Source organism: Melozone crissalis, unplaced genomic scaffold (genome assembly GCF_028551555.1).
Source record: "Melozone crissalis strain CALT ecotype California unplaced genomic scaffold, PUWL_Pcris_2 ptg000002l_1, whole genome shotgun sequence".
Taxonomy (NCBI): Eukaryota; Metazoa; Chordata; class Aves; order Passeriformes; family Passerellidae; genus Melozone; species Melozone crissalis.
The window spans coordinates 17,311,918-17,331,335 of NW_026535780.1; positions in this window are offsets into that span (position 1 = coordinate 17,311,918).

Consider the following 19,418-nt stretch of genomic DNA (forward strand, 5'->3'; position numbering starts at 1 on the left):
ATCTGATCATCTATAATGTTTGAAATGATGTATCATTTCATAGAAAAGAAGAAAAATCTTATTTCAAAAATTAACTCTTACCAGATCTTTTAAATTGTATTAATTAGCCTCCTTACATACATCACCGTAGGAAAAAAAGTAACGCAATTAGAGATATGAATACTTCAGAAGGAAATACTAATGGGTTTATTCACAAATTTGTTGGTAGATTTGTTCCCCGCTGTGCCTATTTTAATTTAATTGATCAATAAAAACCTCCTGCAATGTCTTACATATATACTCTTCTGTGGAACCAAAATTTGTATCAATGACATTTGAAAAGCTCTTTAATGGCTTTTTAAAAAATTAATGTTTTTCTCAAAGGGCAAATTAAACCACTACTTCTATCTCACAGGGTCTTTCTCATGGCATACAGATGGTATGAAGAACTTAATACACAAATAAGAGAGAAACTCTGAGATTGCCCTTAACAAGTCTGAAGGGGAAGCTTCCTGATCTTAACTGTGACTCCTCTCTGCAACTAAATGTAAATAACTATAGTATCACTAAAATGTTTTTATTTCTTCCTTTATGATCAAATGAGGAGCACCCTAAGTGTCAAACAACGGAGATCTGATCTAGTCCCCAGCAATAAAAATATTCCCTCCCAGCACACTTAAGAATCGTCTTTATGTATGCACTGGAGAAGATTATGAAACATGAATGAAAATGCCAACAAAGTCTGTATCAGTTTTACATCAGACACAAACAACACCAGCTCTGAGCTATTTGAGGACTGGCTAGGATCAGTAACTAAAAATAGAGGGAACAGTTGAAGCCAGATTGTAGCAGGACAAGATTAATTCTGCTGAAGAAAAAGGGAGGATTTTGAAAGCTTTATCGACATTCTGCTATCCTACTCTATTCAAAGAATTTGCTCTTTTATCTTTCAAACAGGTCATACCTTGATTTTCTGCATGACTTCCCAGTTTCAGGCTGCACAACAGCAAATCTCACTCTTCAGCTGGCTGTTCCTCCAGTAAATATGATACAGAAATACAATCCATTTCCTGCTGAGTAGGCATAAAAAATTATATCTGATGTCAACACCTCAGAATTATGGAAAAACATTCAGACATCATGATCTTAAAAACTGAGATATAATATAACACTCTCTATAATATGTAAATGTGCACATGCATTCATACATAAAAAGTAATAAACTTTGTGGATTTTTTTATAAAACCCTACTTCTTGAACTGCAAATAACACCAAAGGGCCATATCCCAGAACATTCTATATTCATTTAATGCAGAATTGAGATGATTTTATTACTTTGCTTTATTGTTAATATCAGACAACCTTATATTATTACTTTAAAGAATATTTTCATAGGTTAATTTAGAAATAATTTAATATGAATTTAGAAAAATTGACTAAAACTTAATAAGTGTATAAGACAAGAATACAAGTCTTATTTCTATATTAAGGCATATATCTTTAGTAGATCCAGCAATTCAGAAAAAAATAAAGAGAAACAAAAAAAGGAATATATTTCCGAGTCTAATGTGTGATCAGTGCTTTCATATACCACAAACTGTGTCACAAACTGCAATGAAGAAAGAAATAGAAAACATTGCCACAAATTTGTAGATTTTTCTATATTTGCATTAAAATTACATTAAATTCTACATATGCATTTTAAAAAAATGTTGGGAGCAGAAGAATAACAAAGTCAACTGGTCTGGGACATAGAAACTTAGTAAATGCAATTCAGCACAGTGCATGAATACTTTTTCTGTACTGATAAATCAGGCCTCCTTACTCGAACAAAACAAATGAGCTGACTTTCTGCCAAGAATTTTCTGAAGTGATTTGAAGGGGAAAGAATCTGCTCTCCACCCTAAATCATTCTGTGCCAGGGAAGATATGCAGCTGCTGTTGCTACAGTCTGGATAGTGTTGGCTCAGAAAGAAGTGAGCAGAAATTGCAGCTTTCATGACTGTGTTGTCAGCAGAACTGGTCTTTATGGAAAGGACAGCATCAGTTTTGATTGATGCTTTTTTCAAAACAAATGTCTAGATATTTGCCAAATGAAGACAGCATGTAATAGACCTCAATTATATTTAATTCAAGGACAAGCAAGCTAGGACTTTAAACTTTTAACTCCTCAAAATCTATCCTTTTCTATAAATAATATATTCTACATTACTCCCTTGTTAGTAAAATGGTCTTCATGCAGGTGTATATATAAATATAAATCTATAGACCTATAAACCTATAGACTATAAATATAGATATATAAAATAGAATCACAGAGTTTGCTGAGTTGGAAAGAACCCAATATAAAGGGGATTTAAAGGCCATATATCATCTCCAACAAGACCTTATAGTGCAAGTTCCGATCACAGGATCACTACCAAGAGCATCATTAGCTTCTTGGTGGAAATGTCAACCTATAACATAGGGGAACAGGAAGCAGCCACTTTTCATCTTTTCCAGTGAAATTTGTTCAGTGTGATTACGGTGACTGTGCCCCTGGGGCTGCATCTTTAATGAGAGATGGAGAACAGGACCAGGAACGAGCTCCTGGTGGCTTTTGAGAGCTGTGAATTTTCCTTCCCGTCTACAGCTCAGGCTTGATGTGCTTGCCATGTGCTCACCAACAGCTGGGCAGCACAGAACTGTGGATGCACAGGGCTGTGGCGTCCCAAGCACTTCCCAGGCCCAGTCCCTCCTTCCAGCATGAATTACTGCATTAGGCATCTTTGCTAAGAACTGAAGATTTATAGGATGAATCATATCAGCATGTGGTCACAAGATTTTCTCTGGACTCACTGTCAGCTGACAATAGTAGAATCTCTTGTTCTGATTCAGTCAATTCCAGCATGACTTTCAGGAAACACCAAAAACAATCCAGAGACAGCTGGTCAGTGTTTGGATTTGCATCAGATTTATAAAGCTATTATGATGAATATTACCATAATAGTTTAAACAAGAAAAAAGATCAAATCCGTTGATTTGCTGGACAGCTAGATTGATTTACTGAGGAATGTGGAGAAATATGCAATATAAATAATGGAAAAAAATAAGTGATAAATGGCAATAATATCTACCAGTTAAAACCGTTTACATGACAAAAAACATCTTCTCAAACAAACAGAAATTCATTCAATATGTTGGAATGCCTTCCAAATGACAAAGGAAAAATAAAAATGAGATTCAAGAAATAAAAAGATAAAGCTCTCAAAGGGAAAAATTTTATGTTTATGGCACACTGTGAGAAATATTTGACTATTAGGAATCCATAATCTACAATTATTTTAAGCATTACTAAAGAAAAATAAATTCTCTAGAAGTTAATTACATGTTCTAACTTGCTATTTATAAAATGTAATAGTAAATCAGACTGACTGAAAAGGAACAGGTAGAACTTTCAAGGTCATTGATAAGATAATAGCTGTATATTTTTTCCAATCCAGAAAAGGTACACATTCTTATGTAAATAATATTATATTGAAAATGTAAATACTCTTTTTTCTTTGTGTCTCACTGGTTTCTGAAAGTTCTGCTTTGCAAACAACGCATGTACGCGCGCACACACACACACACACACACACACATATGCATGTGTCAGCTACAGAATTTTCTACTGAGTCACATATCTGCTGTAAACTCAGAGAGCAACCATCGGATAAGTCAATCTAGAACAATGTAGAAGTTGTTCCTTAACAACACTTTTTTTTATTGAAAATTTTAAGAACAATTAAAATATTTGAAAGATTTGTATTAAGTTCATTGAGGTCAAATAAAGCAAACTCTTTTTGCATTTTCAACTAAACTAATTTAAACAATTTTCACCACACCATACATCACAAGAGGCAAATGAGAGCAGTCAAATAATTACAAGCCTATCAGACCTATGAATTTAAGGTCACAAAAATTCTTTATGCATACAACGATGCTTGAACCAAGTTCAATTGAACCCCATACCACTGTTGCTTACAACCCCTGACTATTAACCAAAAAATCCAAACAAACTTGAGAACGGCAGAATTTGAGGACAAAAGCTGTCCCTTATCTGGACAAACCAAGAAACATAAAAAAGGAGGTCACATATTCTCTGCCCTCAGTAGGGTAATTAAAAACTTCAAAATCCTTTTAAAAATCCTTCCCCGCAACCAGACTTTTGCCAGAAATGGTTTCATGAAGTTTGTGTGTATATATATATATATATATATATATTTAGACAGGATGGAACCATCATAACTGTTACAAAACCAAAACCTGAGTATTTTGTCTATCATATGTTACATGAAGAGGGAGTACTAACATTTTTGGAAATGTGCAGAAGTCCAAGAAGCCAAAATAAAACAGATGAAGTTTATTTATAGCAAATATTAGAACTCTCATGGATGTACAAAACCCACAAATTCCAAATTAGTCTAAATAATATGTTGTAAAACATGTAAAAATATATATAAAATTGTTCTATATCTCAAAAAAAAAAAAACCCAAACAAATAAAGTAGTTAACAAAAGCATATAACTACATACAGCAAAAGCTACTGTAAGTAATAGTCCTGTGGAAATAAATGACAATGCTCCAATTGAATTCAGTGGGAGCAGAAGGGAGGTTAGAGCCTCCAGGAAGGTAAATGGCTTTATGGTTTATGTGAAAAACCTGAATCTGTCCTTCAAATTCCTCAGTGTCCTGCAGCAGCCAGGATGCTGTGACAAGTATTGTGCCAGGTAGAAACCAGCATGATCACTGTGCCCAGCACAGGTCACAGCAGACTGAACAGCTGACTGAAAAAGATAACATTTCCTCAGGACCCTTAGATGAATTCATGTTGATGACTCCTCATTGGCAGGAGACAGTGGCTGAGCAGTTTTGCAAACATTATCACCACTTGCCTCTTGGTCTATGGTCTACAATAGAGTGCTTCTGAGTGGGTGAACTTCAGTTCAGATGCAGAGGTGTGATCATCTGACTAATTAAACAGACCTATTTAATTTAGTTTATGGGATCCAGCACCATGTACTCTCCTCATTTTGCTCAAATGACCATGCAGAAACCAAACATAGAAAGCCACGGAAGCCAGGGAAAGCCACTGCTTTTAAAGTGCTACTAAAAGCGACTGCCTAAAATAATGTCAGGACTTCCATATCAAAGTCTTATTTCTGTCATTCCAAAGAAAAGAGTATGTCATTTAAAGGTGTGAGCTTTAATATTTTTCTCTTAAAACCAGCAGTAACAGTTTACAACCTCCACCATGGCAGCAAGGCTGTCACTCTGAATGTCATCATAACACTGCAACTTTTTTCTTTTACAGTTTTTAGATCAGTCCTTGCTATTGAATCATGATAAATGATACAGTTTGTAATTTCATCTCTCAGGATTTGCCCTCACCAAAGCACAAGCCAAGTCTTGCACTAAAACAAGCCCTTGCCAAAGGTATTAACTCACAAATCAAAATGCCAGCCTTTCCAATCAGTCCTACTCATTCTAATCCCATGTGCCCTACATGCTATTTTATCTAAGTGTCTTGCAAATCAAGTGTTTCATTGCACAAGGCTTTGAAAAGTGTGGGCCAGACCTTGAACAAACCTTCCACCCCAATGTCCAGTCTTATTCTTGAAGTGGGCCGTGCCATATTTCTTGGAATTAAATAGAAAAAAAGTTAATAAAACAGATCATAGTAATTTATTTTAAAAAAGCACCACATTTCACACACTCTGAACTCTACAGCCCTGAACTCTCTTATAGATTTGAGACCTGGCATGGAAAACAGGAACAGGAAAAACAGAAACAGTGAAGAGGAAATCAAGAAACTAGAAAGTTCTTTCTTATTGCTTAGGATACAAGTTGCTGTATTTCATATCCACTGAAGTACTTTAAGGAGGGCATATGTATTTTTAGGGGTGGGATATTTATACATCTGCTAACTTCTTAAGGACTGCATACAGGATTGATCTCAAAAGCTCCTTTAGAATTCCCTAGAACTTCCAAATCCAAAAGAAAGTCACTGCTATGAGAAATTCCAAATTGTTCTTAAATATGACCCAACTAATGGAATCATACATTATTTGTTCCTACAGGGGACTTACACAGCACACATCACCTGGCAATCTATATTTCTATGGCAGTACAGGCAGCGAATTACCATTTTATGACAAATAACAGACTACTTTTTTTAATGGCAGCTCAGAACAATGCAGCTGCCTCATTTTTGAGTGTGAAATACACAGATCTGATTTAATATCCCAAAGTATTTTTGAGCAAAACTCCTATTGCTGAAGAGTTTACTGCAATGAGCTGTAACTATGGCTATACACTCTGGAAAGGGTGGGAGCAGGAGTTTAAAGTAGTGACAGCAACCACAAAGGTACAGGATAGATACATGCACAAACCTAATCAGCATTACCTTAGTCATGGTCAGATTAGCTTTAGCTGGCTGCTGCTTTTGTTCAAATGTTGATATTGATAATATGGGGAATGAACCATCTGAGCAAAATGATAGAGGACAAAGTTGACCCAGATCTCTGCCTTCTTTCAGGTTTAAGATATTGTAAGATTTTTTCTTCTACTTCCCCTTGAGCTCTTAGGGAATAAAAGTTATAACCCAGTTCCTCATAAACAATGAGCCTCTGAAATGCTGAAGACAAAACTTATTTACCAAACAATACTCACTTGTATTCAAATGAAGTGATAGCAATTGGAATGTAGACATTTTCAAATATGTTCTACTCCTCTATTTCACTAAAAAAATAGTTGAGATAAGTAAGAAATAGTTGAGATAAGTAAGTAGGTAGGTATGTTTCAATTTGTATTGTAATGCCTATAGGTCATAACCAAGATAATGAGTCCCTTCACCCACTATCAGAGCACACAAAGTAAGAGCTAGAAACTGTCAGGTATACTTCAGAGGGTGCCAATTCATTAATAGGTACTGTGTGGACAGCTTAAGCAAATCAAAATGTATCTTGCACTCAACTGAGCAAAGAGACACATCGCTGATCAACAGCAAAAGCTCAAAGCACAGCTACTGCTCTTCTCAGGAGCATAAGTGGGCTATCCAATTCTGGAACAGAAGGCTGCTCCTAGGTGTAAATGCCAACAACTGCATTAACTTATCAATTAAATCCCTCAGCAGGGACATCTTGGGATTGGTCTGTGCTGCCAGAGCCACTTTATCTATAGCCAACAGCAAACAAGCTGGAATAGTTTTGGCTGTCTGATGAACAACCCAAGCTCAATGAGGTGTCCTACCAGCATAACTCAAGAGGTATGAACTTGCAAGCCTGAGACACTGGAAACCAGATGAAAGTGAGCCCTGAAACCAATGCAGTTTAGGTCTCTAGAATTTTTGCAAATGCACACAATGACTCTGCATGACAGGAAACAACTTGAAGTTGCACCAGTTCCTGCTTTTAAGTGAGTTTAAGCAACTTGTTCACTAATTTGTTCAGACTGAGACAATACTAGACAAAAGGCAGAAATCCTGCAAGATAATTGGAAATTTTTAAAGTGAAATGATAGGTGAGTTTAGATATTTTGAAGAGTCAGAGGCAGAACGAGGCTTGTTTGGAGCAATTTTAGATTCACGAGCTGCAAGCATGACAGAGTTATGTTTTCAGTGCCAAAGTCCTAATTGGTTTAAGACCTATAAACAAAACAGAGTGGAAAAATATTAACATATTAGTGCTGGTGGATCAAAGAACACAGAGATTTCCCAAGGCCAAGGCCACTTTGGGAAGAAACAAGAACTGAGTGCACATTTCTCAAGCCTTAGCTCAGCATTTCTATCATGAGGCTCTTTTCAAAGGACTTATTTCCCAACAAACCTTACCAATAATGCATAGTCCAACCCCCCCCCCCCCCCCGAGAGTAGGTCAAATTATCATCAAAGATAACTACCCTGAACAGACTCTGTTTTTTCTTTTGCTGTGCTCAACTACCTAAACAAGCTGAGCCCCTCCTTGTAGATCACATTTTCTAGATGTCTGATAAAATCTGTTTGTTTGCTCTGGACCCCTTCCAATTAGTACACATCTTCTGAAGTGCACCAATTAAGATTAGTTTTGGGCACAGCACCAGGCACATTAATGAGAATGATGATTATTAAAAACTCTCTCAAACATTTCAGTTTGTGCATTTACAATGTACACAAATAAGCAGAAGGAAAAATAAATAAAACCTTTTGGAACTTTAATTCTCCCTAAAGAGTTCTGTCACCTACTCAAGGATGCTGGTAAACAAGGTCAGATCATTACTCAGACAGTATTTGAAGTTACAGAAAGAACAAATAACTGCCATATTTTGGCAAAGTCCCATAGTAATCAGAATGGGGACAACAATCTAATTCCACTAAAAGAAAAACAGTTTGACAGTCTGTCTCTATGGAATTAGAAATTCAGAAATATATAGATTGATACCAAAACCTGTCATAAACCTGGAAAGTTAAAATTACCTAATCTAATGGTACCAGTTCAAAAGTGTCTAATTTTATAGTAGTATTTCTTGAAGACTGTATTTGTCTCAAGTAATGCATCTGAATTTGAGCAAAAACATGAAGCTGTTTTTCAGGAGGAATCTGGTACTGTATCCAAGGGTAATGCTGCAATAGGATGATTTTTACAAGATAAGGAGCAGTGCAGACCAAGTCATATTTTGTCCAAATGTGTTTGGGTGCACTTTGTCCTTGGCTAATAAAAATGATGCTCACACTCAGACCAATGACTATCTCTAACACAGTAGTTTAGGAATCCTAACAGAACCAATATCAAAATTTAGGAAAAATAATTTATCAGTTCCCTGTTAATAGGATCCACCAACTTAATACAAGTTTTGATAGTTTGAAATAATCATGTTTACATTCACAGTGCAGGATACAGTCACAATCCTGCCTGGCACAGTCAGGCATGTTCTTCTATACTTAAGATGAAAAAAAAACCTCAACAGTGAAGGGATCGTATTTCAGAACAAGGCAAGACATCAATAAAGTTATTGCTAAGCTGGAAAACACCTTGTTCTGTGGCAAATACAATTTTCTGTCAAGATGAAACTTGTGAAGCAAAAGCTGAAACATTATTTGTCTTCCTAAAGCCATAGCAAAGACTGTTTACCTCCTCCCTACAAAGGATATTCAGATATCCATGGCCTACACAAAAACATGAGCTTTCATTATCAATAAAAACAAATACATTTGGGGTTGTTTTATGCCACACATACAATAATGTGTTCCCACTTTCTTTCAGGCTGCAAGTCACATGAAGTTAATTAACAACTCGTTTCCAAGCTGTAAGTGGAAACAATAGAAAATTAAATTTATCCTAATTTGGGCCCTTTCTGTCTCAAAGAGAGCACTGGGTAAAAGCAAACTTAGAAATGTATGCAACTCATGGAAATACTTGATGTATTTCAACTTAATTAATCTTTCTGGCTTTGAAAGCCTTGTTGGCTTTTGAAAGCTAGATGCTCAGGAATCATACCACCTTGTTCGAGAGGACTAGATTAGTAAGGAAAAGCACTCTGGAAAAGCACAGAAATAAAAAAAATTGAATAAACTAACTTTGTGTTAAAATAGTAATTAAAAAAACAACCCAAAATGCCATCGCTGCACATCTTGGTATTTACTTACAGAAATCTTCATAAAATTGTCAACATTTTATGCCATCAAGTGGATTACATACATCACAGAAACCAGTCAGTTTACTGGCCAGGTTTAAGTCAGTTCTTTTCCTCAATATGTGAAGGACTGAACTCAGTGGAAAAACTCCCTACACACTGACTTTGCCTGATCCTCTTTATATTTGTACTGCAATCTCCTAACATCCTCCTAACAGTGATTTTCAGAAGTTGGTGGTTTGTTTTGTTTTGCTCTCTTTTGATTTTAATTATGAGAGAAAAACAATAACAACAACAATTTGTTGTTGAATTTTATATGGCAGATTTTGCATTAAACCACACAGAAAAACAATGTATTATTAAACTGAAGTAGACATTTCAGGCCAGGAGCACAGGAAAACAGCTCTTTCACAATCAAAGTACTGACAATGCTTAAGGCCAGAAGATATTTTAATAACTGCCCATCATGGGACAAAGAGTCAATTCCACTATCTAATTATTTAAAAAATTAAGCTCCTTCACAAAGATATTTGACTTGACTCTTCTGATTGAAGTCTGTCCAGCTTTGTCAGTTATGTTTGTTGCAATAAAAAAAAATCACATTGGCTGCAACTCAGTTTTGTTACCGATTATTTGTGTGCAGGTATTTCAGTATATTAAAAATGATAGTGAAACTTTAGAATCCATATATATCTACATATATATAAAATTTATGCTAGGAATGTATGTTCAAGATTTGCTTTTTGAAAGAAAATGCTTTCTCATTCCCATTAGAACATAATTCAGATTGACTGAAAATGCAGTTACACGTTCTTAGTTGGTGTCCAAGTCTTGTGTTTGCTGTTTGGCCACTGTCAGTGCAGCAGGCGCAGCTGCTGAAAAATAAAAGCGATACCTTGGAAACAGCAAAGGCTAAGTATGTGGATCACTCTTATGCATAGCACTTCAGGGAAAAAATCCAATTCTGTTCCTACCTAGAGGGTAATATAACGGTACAAGGATAGATTTCCGTATCTTTGCAGAAAGCCCAAACCATTGTTTGTTATAAGTGAACTATTTCAGAATAATTTTTGAATTATCCTGCAGAAAGGATATTATTTTGCAGAAATATACTCACTTTTTTCAGCTTTTTTTACCATTTCTCTCTCAAATAGTGTCTGGTCTCAAACCTTCAGGAGTGTACAAAATTACTTAGATTCAAGGTGACTTACCATTAAAAAATTACGTATCCAAAATCATTTGAGTTCTCACTTTGTTACTACATTAATATTTTATCCGTCCCATTTCATTGAGTTCCACTTTTGTTTGCTTTTTAAAACTAATTTTCTTTGCTTTTTCTTTCATTAAATAAATAAGAAAATAAACTAGTATACCAAGAAAAATAACAGAATTGTTCTGTGGCTTTCCTCAACATGGCAAGATTACCATGCTCCTTAACAAAGTTAATGTGCTACATCTTGGGAAAGAGGAGAGAAAATAAAATACTTCTATTTGAGAAAAGTAAGTTAACTCTCTCTTCCTAAATCTAGATTTTATTCATAATAAAATCTTTGTCATTAGGGAACTTGCTAACTCACATTTTCATATTATTATAAATATTCAGAACAATTTGAAATGTTTTAGCACTTTCAAATAAACGGGTATTTTACCTAAAGTATCTAGAAACTTCAATGGATATTGCTGGAAACCCATTTTTTAATATTGTGCTGACTTAAATAGAATAATCAACTGTGTGAAAAGAACTATACTAGTCAAAATACCTTTCTTCCCTAGTATTTTTTTTGAAACAGGGATGAAAATTAGTCATATTTTTGGGGTTCTAAATTTTTTTTGTAGGAAAAATTGTTTTTAAATTTGAAAAATTCCATGCAAACACTACTCCATCTAGTTAATAATTTATTCCTGAATATCAAAGCAGTATTTTCTTTAAATTCTAGAGAGGAAAGATAACACACCTGAAAAAGAACTATACTAATGTATATTTCATTGTTGTATGTTACATATTGTTTCTCCCTCAGGAATAGCTAGAATTGTCAGCAGGAATAACAATTACAATGATAACAATAATGGTTATAATGATACCATTTTATAATACATTAATATTCTGATTCTATAATTTAAAAAATCCCTTGTCCATCAACTTTCTCCTTTCAACCCTGCTTTCATTTCTCTCTCACCTACAATCCACTGAAGGTAAGAAAACTGATACACAGTACTATTTTATGAAAATAGCAACCATCCCAGAGGCCATATTCATAAAGGAGATGTTTTGTGCACAGTCAGTTCTGTAATTCACTCAGTACTTGGTAGAAAGCCAAAGGAGAGTCCTACAGTTCACACACAGAGATATGCAAGACAGGACTCAGCCTTTAAAAACAAAACTGATCTATCTGAGCTTACCTCCCACATACATCTTCCACATACCTTTGTCTGTAGGAATCTCTGCACGAGGAAATTCAGAACTAAGCCTCTTCTTCAAGGTCTTACATCAGACAGAGAAATAACTATGGAAAACCCTGTGTTTTCTAAACTAAAATTCATGGGCTTTTACTCATGGCAGAAGCTCATTTTCCTCTGCAATACATCAAACAGCTGAACAGGAAATACAGACCTCGACACAGTTGCATTACATGTGATATTGTCAATATTTCAGTGACCGTGTCACAAACTGGCCCACTAAAACAATGGATATAATCTAATTGAAGGCAGAAGACAAAAAAGAGCACAAAAGCAGCTCTACTTCAAACATGTCTTTTGTCACCCATCAGATTTGTGCTCAAAATTTTACGTGTTAAGCTGAATGTGCAGTATGTAGAAGAAAAAAGCAATGCATTTTTAAAGGCTTTTAAAGAGCAGCAGTACACTGATTTCTACAGTAAATATTGAAATGTTCTGTATTAATATTTAATTGGTTAAAACTCTCCTGTATAAGTGATAAGAAAAATGAAGTTTTAAAAACAACAATTTAAAAATATTATGACTCCCATCTATGCCTAAAAGATTTTGCATTTACATAATTATAAATTTTATATCTAATTTTAAAACATGCAACATGCACAAATTGCAAGTGAAATTTCAAGAGCAATCTGGAGACAAGGTGTCCCAGAGGCATTAAAAGAGAATAATATGGAAATCAAAAGTGGGAAAGTTAAACATTTTCTAGTTTATTCCCATTATCAGTTTAAACAGTCATGGAAGGAATGGTTTACCAAGATTGCCATGTACTACCAAGGAGGTGCATTGTCCTAAAACTGATATGCATTTAACTGCATTAAACACATTAAATTCATAAAGAAACAAACACTGTACTGTAAATCCCTGACAAAAAAAGGATTTTCCCAAGCTGTTAAAACACATGCATGAATTTATAAGTCTATTTTATTACTAGTATACATCAATGCTGTGGTCTAATTCTTATGTCCAGTTGAGAAAAAGAAGAGGGGATTTTCAGAGACAAAAAAAGTTCTAAGACTTGACAAACAAAAAAAAGCCTGCAGGTAAGAATCCAAGAAAGATCAAAAGGGCGGGTCAGGAGAAAGCTGAGGGTCGAGACCTTTGTTTATCCTTAGAATAAAAGTAAGTCAAGGCAGGAGTTCAGCACAGAAGTTCAATAAGCACGTAGTCTATATTAAAGGGAGAGAGAGCTCTCAGCTCTTAAACAAGCATGAACACTACGCAAACCACTGCAATGTTAAGAGAAAGAATATATGCCTCAGTCTCAGAAAATACCAACTTGAAGATTTCAATTTCTTAGTTTTTTTGATTAATTCTCAGAGAAGGTTCAACAAAAGACAAAAACAATTTGCAACTCAAACTGATGGCTGACTGGTTCACTTAGGCCATGCTCTGACAAAGGACAAACACAAATTACATTCACTTGATCATTTTCAGTTATGCAACCTAAATAGGGCAATAAAGGAAAAAGGACATAGGGTTTCTTACATCAACCAAAACCTTGATTCTCTGACTGTGATATCTAGACCACTACATTTCTCAACATTTTCAACTGAAGGATCACTTAACCTCTGGAAGCAAAACAAATTCAAAAGCCATCCTGTGCTTACTGTGCCAAAGTACTCACAATGGCCTTCTTTTAGAATCAATTAAAAATAAAGGTTAAAAAATTAACCTTATTTTCATTCTCCTCTTCCCTTCTGCTTCTATATATGAGAGAATATGGCTGTGCAGGAATGTCTGGTTTTGACTTGCTTTTTGAGCTCCCTTTTGATTTTTATTGACCATCAATTACCCACAGACTATGGGCTGCATAGCATTGCTTTAGGTAGTGCTGCAATTAAATCACATCACCCAGTGAGCACTGGAACTAATGAAGCTTGGTCTCTTAAAGATTTGTTTTTCATGGTTGATTGACTTTGGTGCCTAAGAATGCAAACTCCAGCTGAAGTCCTCTCTTATGGTAGGCATTTATAAGGGCTGCCTGGTTTATTGTTTACTCTCTCCTTACTCCCCATTCTCCAGTGGTTAATAGTGTGCAATTTAACGATGTAGCTTTTCCTTTGTCTGCAGGTCTTCCAGGGAACATTTACAGAAGCTTTCTACTATACTCTGCCATCTATTTTCTCAAGGAAAAAGAATTTATCAGATTTACTAGACATGTTTGAAGTCGGCCTGTGAACTCAAAAAAGTTATTATGGAGATTTAAGGGTAATTGCACAGACTTGGTAAACATGCATCTTCCTTCCATGTGAACTGAGGATAAAATAACTTGCCATACTCTGATTTTTTTTTCAAAACTCACTGAAAATTTATTGGAAATTTATTTATTGAAAATTTATTATTATCAAAATATTGCCACTGGAATATGAACGGAATAAACCAAACTATTTGCCTTCCCTTATTTAAATGCCCTCCCTATAACTCATGTCTTCTAAACAACCCTATTCTCTTCCATTCTCCACCTCAAGGTGAGCCGCTGTGCTCCCACACTCTTCTGAGACTTACCACTTCCACTGGGATTGGAGTCCTTTTTTCTCCATTACCAGTCTCTGTACTCATCTCAGGCGCCAAAGCCACATTCAGCTTACTCAATATTCGTGCTCAACCTCAGCCCCACTTCCAAGTCAGGAGGGCAGGCTTACTTCAAAAAAGTAACCCAGTACACAAACAGTGGCTCAACACTTATCTGCTATAATTTCAAGACAGAAGTGAATTTACATTAATACATTTCACACTATTGTCATTGGGAAAACAGTACTTGATTAAAATATAATTATATTTTACCTGTCTTTCAAATACATTACAGTATGTTGACATAAAATCTAAGGTTTCTGATTTTAGAGAAGACTGTGCAGCACCAGACTTAAAGGAAATTACAACACAATCTCATTAGAATAAAAATGAGATGTACTGGTTTGTAAAGTTCCCCCCACCCCCCAAAATAAATCTAACTCTCTGTGCTGCTAAGAGATGGCACAGAAACAACAACCCTTTGACTATTTGACTATTGAATTCAGGATCTGGCATATCAACCTCCAGACTTACAAGAAAAAAGCAATACATTGATTGCTGATTCACTGATGTCTCAATGATGATTAACAGATCTGAAAAGCTGACAGTATCAAGGTGTTGAAATAACTTGTATTGAAATAACTGTATTCATGAATACATTTTGGAAGACATTTTTGTACACAAAAAAATACATTTTTTAGAACTGTAGATGACAATCAATTAGTTTTAGCCCCTCAATAATTAATTAATTCCTTTAAAATTTTAAAACTTTTGAATTAACAATTTTTGATCTTGGAAAAAGGTGTATGGAAAAGAATCTCTCTTTAATTCCAAATTTGTAGATAAAGAAACTAATATTGCCTAAATCCAGAGGCAAGAAATTTTACTGATATACTAACTGGAGTCAAGTCTTTGCAATTTTTCATTTTAATTTCTCCACAATACTGCTTTAAAGACTTACTCATTTTAATGCAATCAGACAGCAAATTGTTGTAAGGAATCAGGTTAAATTAAGTATATCCAAGGTGATTACTGTAATGTGTTATTTACACTACTGCATATACAAAACCCCTTATATTACAAACTTGAACATGATTGTGCCAAATATTGCACACATAATAGCAGAATGCATATCTCACACCTTAAATGAGAAGCCACCTCTGACAGATGGAAGGAAATAAATAAATCGGTCTAAATCATTGGATGGTGCAGAAACCAAGTTCCTTAACCATTGTGAAACTGGTGAGTTTTAATTATACACAGTAAAAAGTGACTAAAGTAGGATTGTACTCTAAATGCAACATCAAAAAAACCCACATAACAACATAGGGACAAACCCTTATCCCTTACTTACCATATAAATAAGATATTTTGTAAGGTCAATATATGTTTAAGGTATAATATTACAGACACAAGCATGTGTATAAGTCAAACATACACATAACTACACTCACTCTGCTTTCAGAACACAACAACCATGGAATCTGGGAGAGCAATATGAGAAGACTGACAGAATGCCAAAAGTGCAGACATTCAGTTGTTATAGGGAGTGTTTATTGTCCTGGAACAGGAGCCAATATTGTGCATTGAAAAATCATTGATTAAAATGTCTGAACACTGTTGGGAAGCAGGACCAGAAACTAAAACTTCCCAGCTGTTCTAGCTCATGTTCCCTAGCTGCTCAGTTGTCCGGCATTACTCTGCTGCACTAGTTCAGTGGGCCTCTGCAAAGCTCCATAAAGCTGGCACAGGAAGGATAATCCTGGTCCCAAATGAGACAGCACTAATTGGTCACAGCCTGACTTGAAAAGAGAGATTGGTTTGAGTTTAGGAGGGCACAGAACACAGACTGTTTTAGGTTCTGGGTTCTCCATCCATGTCACTCTAATGCTGGGTGATCACTGCTACCCTGCTTCTGCCCTCACTGTAAGTTCTGTACTCTGTATTGATTTCAGATCTTTCCTGTACTGGATACAGCCTTAACCACACTTCCCTGATTCACCCTTCCACAGATCTTAGGTGACATATTACCCACCACCTGGACCCCAAACAAATTAGGCATAAACCAAGTAGTATTTTTTTACTGCAGTGATCAGATGCCTGTTGCCAATGCCTACGGACACAGAGTACATCCACTGGCAGACTTGGATGACTACATCTACAGGGTTTTGTGGCTTGTGCTATTGAAGGTAAAATTTATGTTTTATTTAAACCACAATTCAGGTGCCTAAATGCTTTTTTGAATATGGTCCAAAGAAACTTGTCCAAAAATTTTCTTACTCTGCGTGAGTTTTGTAGTAATAAATCTCCATGAAAAAAACCCCAAAACCAAAAAACCAACAATTACCAAGGAAATTTTCCCTCTACTCTCATTAGATACATTCCCCACCCCCTCAACACCCCCCCCCTCCCCCAATTTGGAAATTAGGACTGAATAAGCGATCAACTTAACTACTTGCATTTAAGACTTGTATTATAAACTTTGCTCATTTCAAACAGAAACCACACCAACTAGTTTTATGTGCCTTTGCTCAGGTAAAATCAGCTTTCATTGGAGTTTATTAATAGCAGAAAGATTTGGTTTCAGCCTCATCTTTTACTACTGCATCACTGTTAAGGAAGTTGGATCATTACACTTCACTTACACTTTTCTATAGAAGTTTTTAAACTATGCTGCAACATTCAGGGATTTTAGTTTAACACAAAGCTTTTGTAAAATGTTAGAGAAATCAAAGACAAACAAATGCAAATAGATGGTATTGTACAGTAATGCTATAGGCTGTGAAAGCCATTAATTTGCAATTGTACTGGTTTACTGCCTGTTGAGGTCTACAAGAGCTCTCCAGAAGTATAAATTAAGCAAAACTACTGTCACTCAGACTTTCCAATTAAAGGAGAGCTCACTGCCACTCCTGTTTGTGCAGCTACAACAGAGAAACAATTAGTGAAAAGGTAAGATACAATTCCAGCCACTGGACACGTTCTAGTCTATTAAAACCTAGATATTGTAATAGCCTGTCCAAAAATCCATGCTTATCAAATGTACATTGTTCAAGCACGCCAGAGATCTATTAAAATCTGAGGACAAACCCAGTATATTCTGGAGTCTGTTTTATAGAGATCTGTTCTGAATCCAAGTTCTCCAAAGCTCTCCTTACTTTGTAAAGAATAAAGGAAAAAAAAGTCAGAAATACACAAGGAGATGCTGTTAAAATCTTCCACTGGTATCATAAATTACTATCTCAGGAATGTTGTGTATAGAAGGTATTCTTATATTTATTTCAATCTTCATGCAGACCTTCTTGCAAAATTCTAACTTTGGTTGATTTGTTTTGGTAAGTTTAGTGGCTTATCAAATCTTATCTGAGGTTAACTTTTCTAAAGGGATAGTGAAGGGATTAATAGAATCTCTTTATTTCCCCCTACAAAGAGCAAAGCTCTAAGGTAACAAGGACACCAGACCTGCATTAATTCCTGCTAGCCTTCAGCCCTGTATGACAGAGTCTGTAATCTTTTCTGGCCAAAACAAAGAAGAAAACAAACAAACAAACAAAGGTGTTTATCTGCAAAATGAAGACAACTGTATTTGCACTTTCTCAGGTATAAGTATACATGTATTACTCCATAACTTGAATGTTTTCAGCAAGTTGTCAATGCATGGCTTTTAACCATGAAGTGTTGAATACCATCAGGGGACTGCAACATGAGGCAGCTCTTCTATGAAGACAGGCTGAGAGCATTGGCATTGTTCAGCCTGGAGAACAGAAGGCTCCTGGGAGACCGTACAGCACCTTCCAGTCCCCAAAGAGGCCTAGGAGAAAACCAGAGAGGGACTTTTTACCTACCAGACAGGACAGTAGGGAATAGCTTTAAGCTGAAGGATGGTGAGTTTAGATTAGATATTAGGAAGAAATTCTTTACTGTGAGGGTGGTGAGACACTGGAACACGTTGCCTGGAGGAGTTGTGGATGCCCCATCCCTGGAAGTGTTCGAGGACAGCTTGGATGGGGCTCTGAGTAAAACCTGGTCTAGTGAAGGTGTCCCTGCTCATGGTAGGGAGGGTGGGGAACTGGATGAACCTAAAGCTCCTTTTCAATCTAAACCATTCTATGATTCTGTTTCCATTACCTACTATTCTAATAGTAGTCAGAAATATTGAAGAGGTTTTATAAGACATTTAAAACCAAACTTGTGGCATTAACAAATTTGGGACATTTTGCACTCATTAGGGTATCAAATGTCTTTTAAGATGGAAGAATACTTGGAATGTCACTGTTCCTCAGAGTGAGACAAATGTATAACAAAATTTGTTTTGAAACAGGGAGGAGGAAAGCCAAAGAAGCCCATAACTTGTCTACAGAGTATTAAGTAACTACACACTTCATACTTCATAAGGCAAGAAAGAAGCACTTAGAAATTTTACACATATACTAAGAAGTAATGCTCATACTTTCCATTAAATATTAGCATCAGATTACTGATATTAGCAACAAACAAAGTTTTATAGAAGAGAAATTAATATCTTTTGCAAGAGATAGAATGTTGCCATGTACACCCACCCTTTGCAGCTGGGAATATATAATGCTACATCCATTTCAATTAGATTGCTTTACACTAGAAAAACAAACAGCCAGGAAAGCAAGATAGAGCTTATTACCACACTCTCGAAATGCTACCAAAATATTGTAAAAGTGATTCTTTGTGCAAGCAAATTCCTAATTTTGGACAATCTTAGAACAAAAGAGGGACTCTAGTTTTCTTTAAATGTAAGTTTTAGTTGTTGTGAGAAAGTAGTATATGCTGAAATCTGTAAATCACATGGATTAACTTGGTTACCGTGC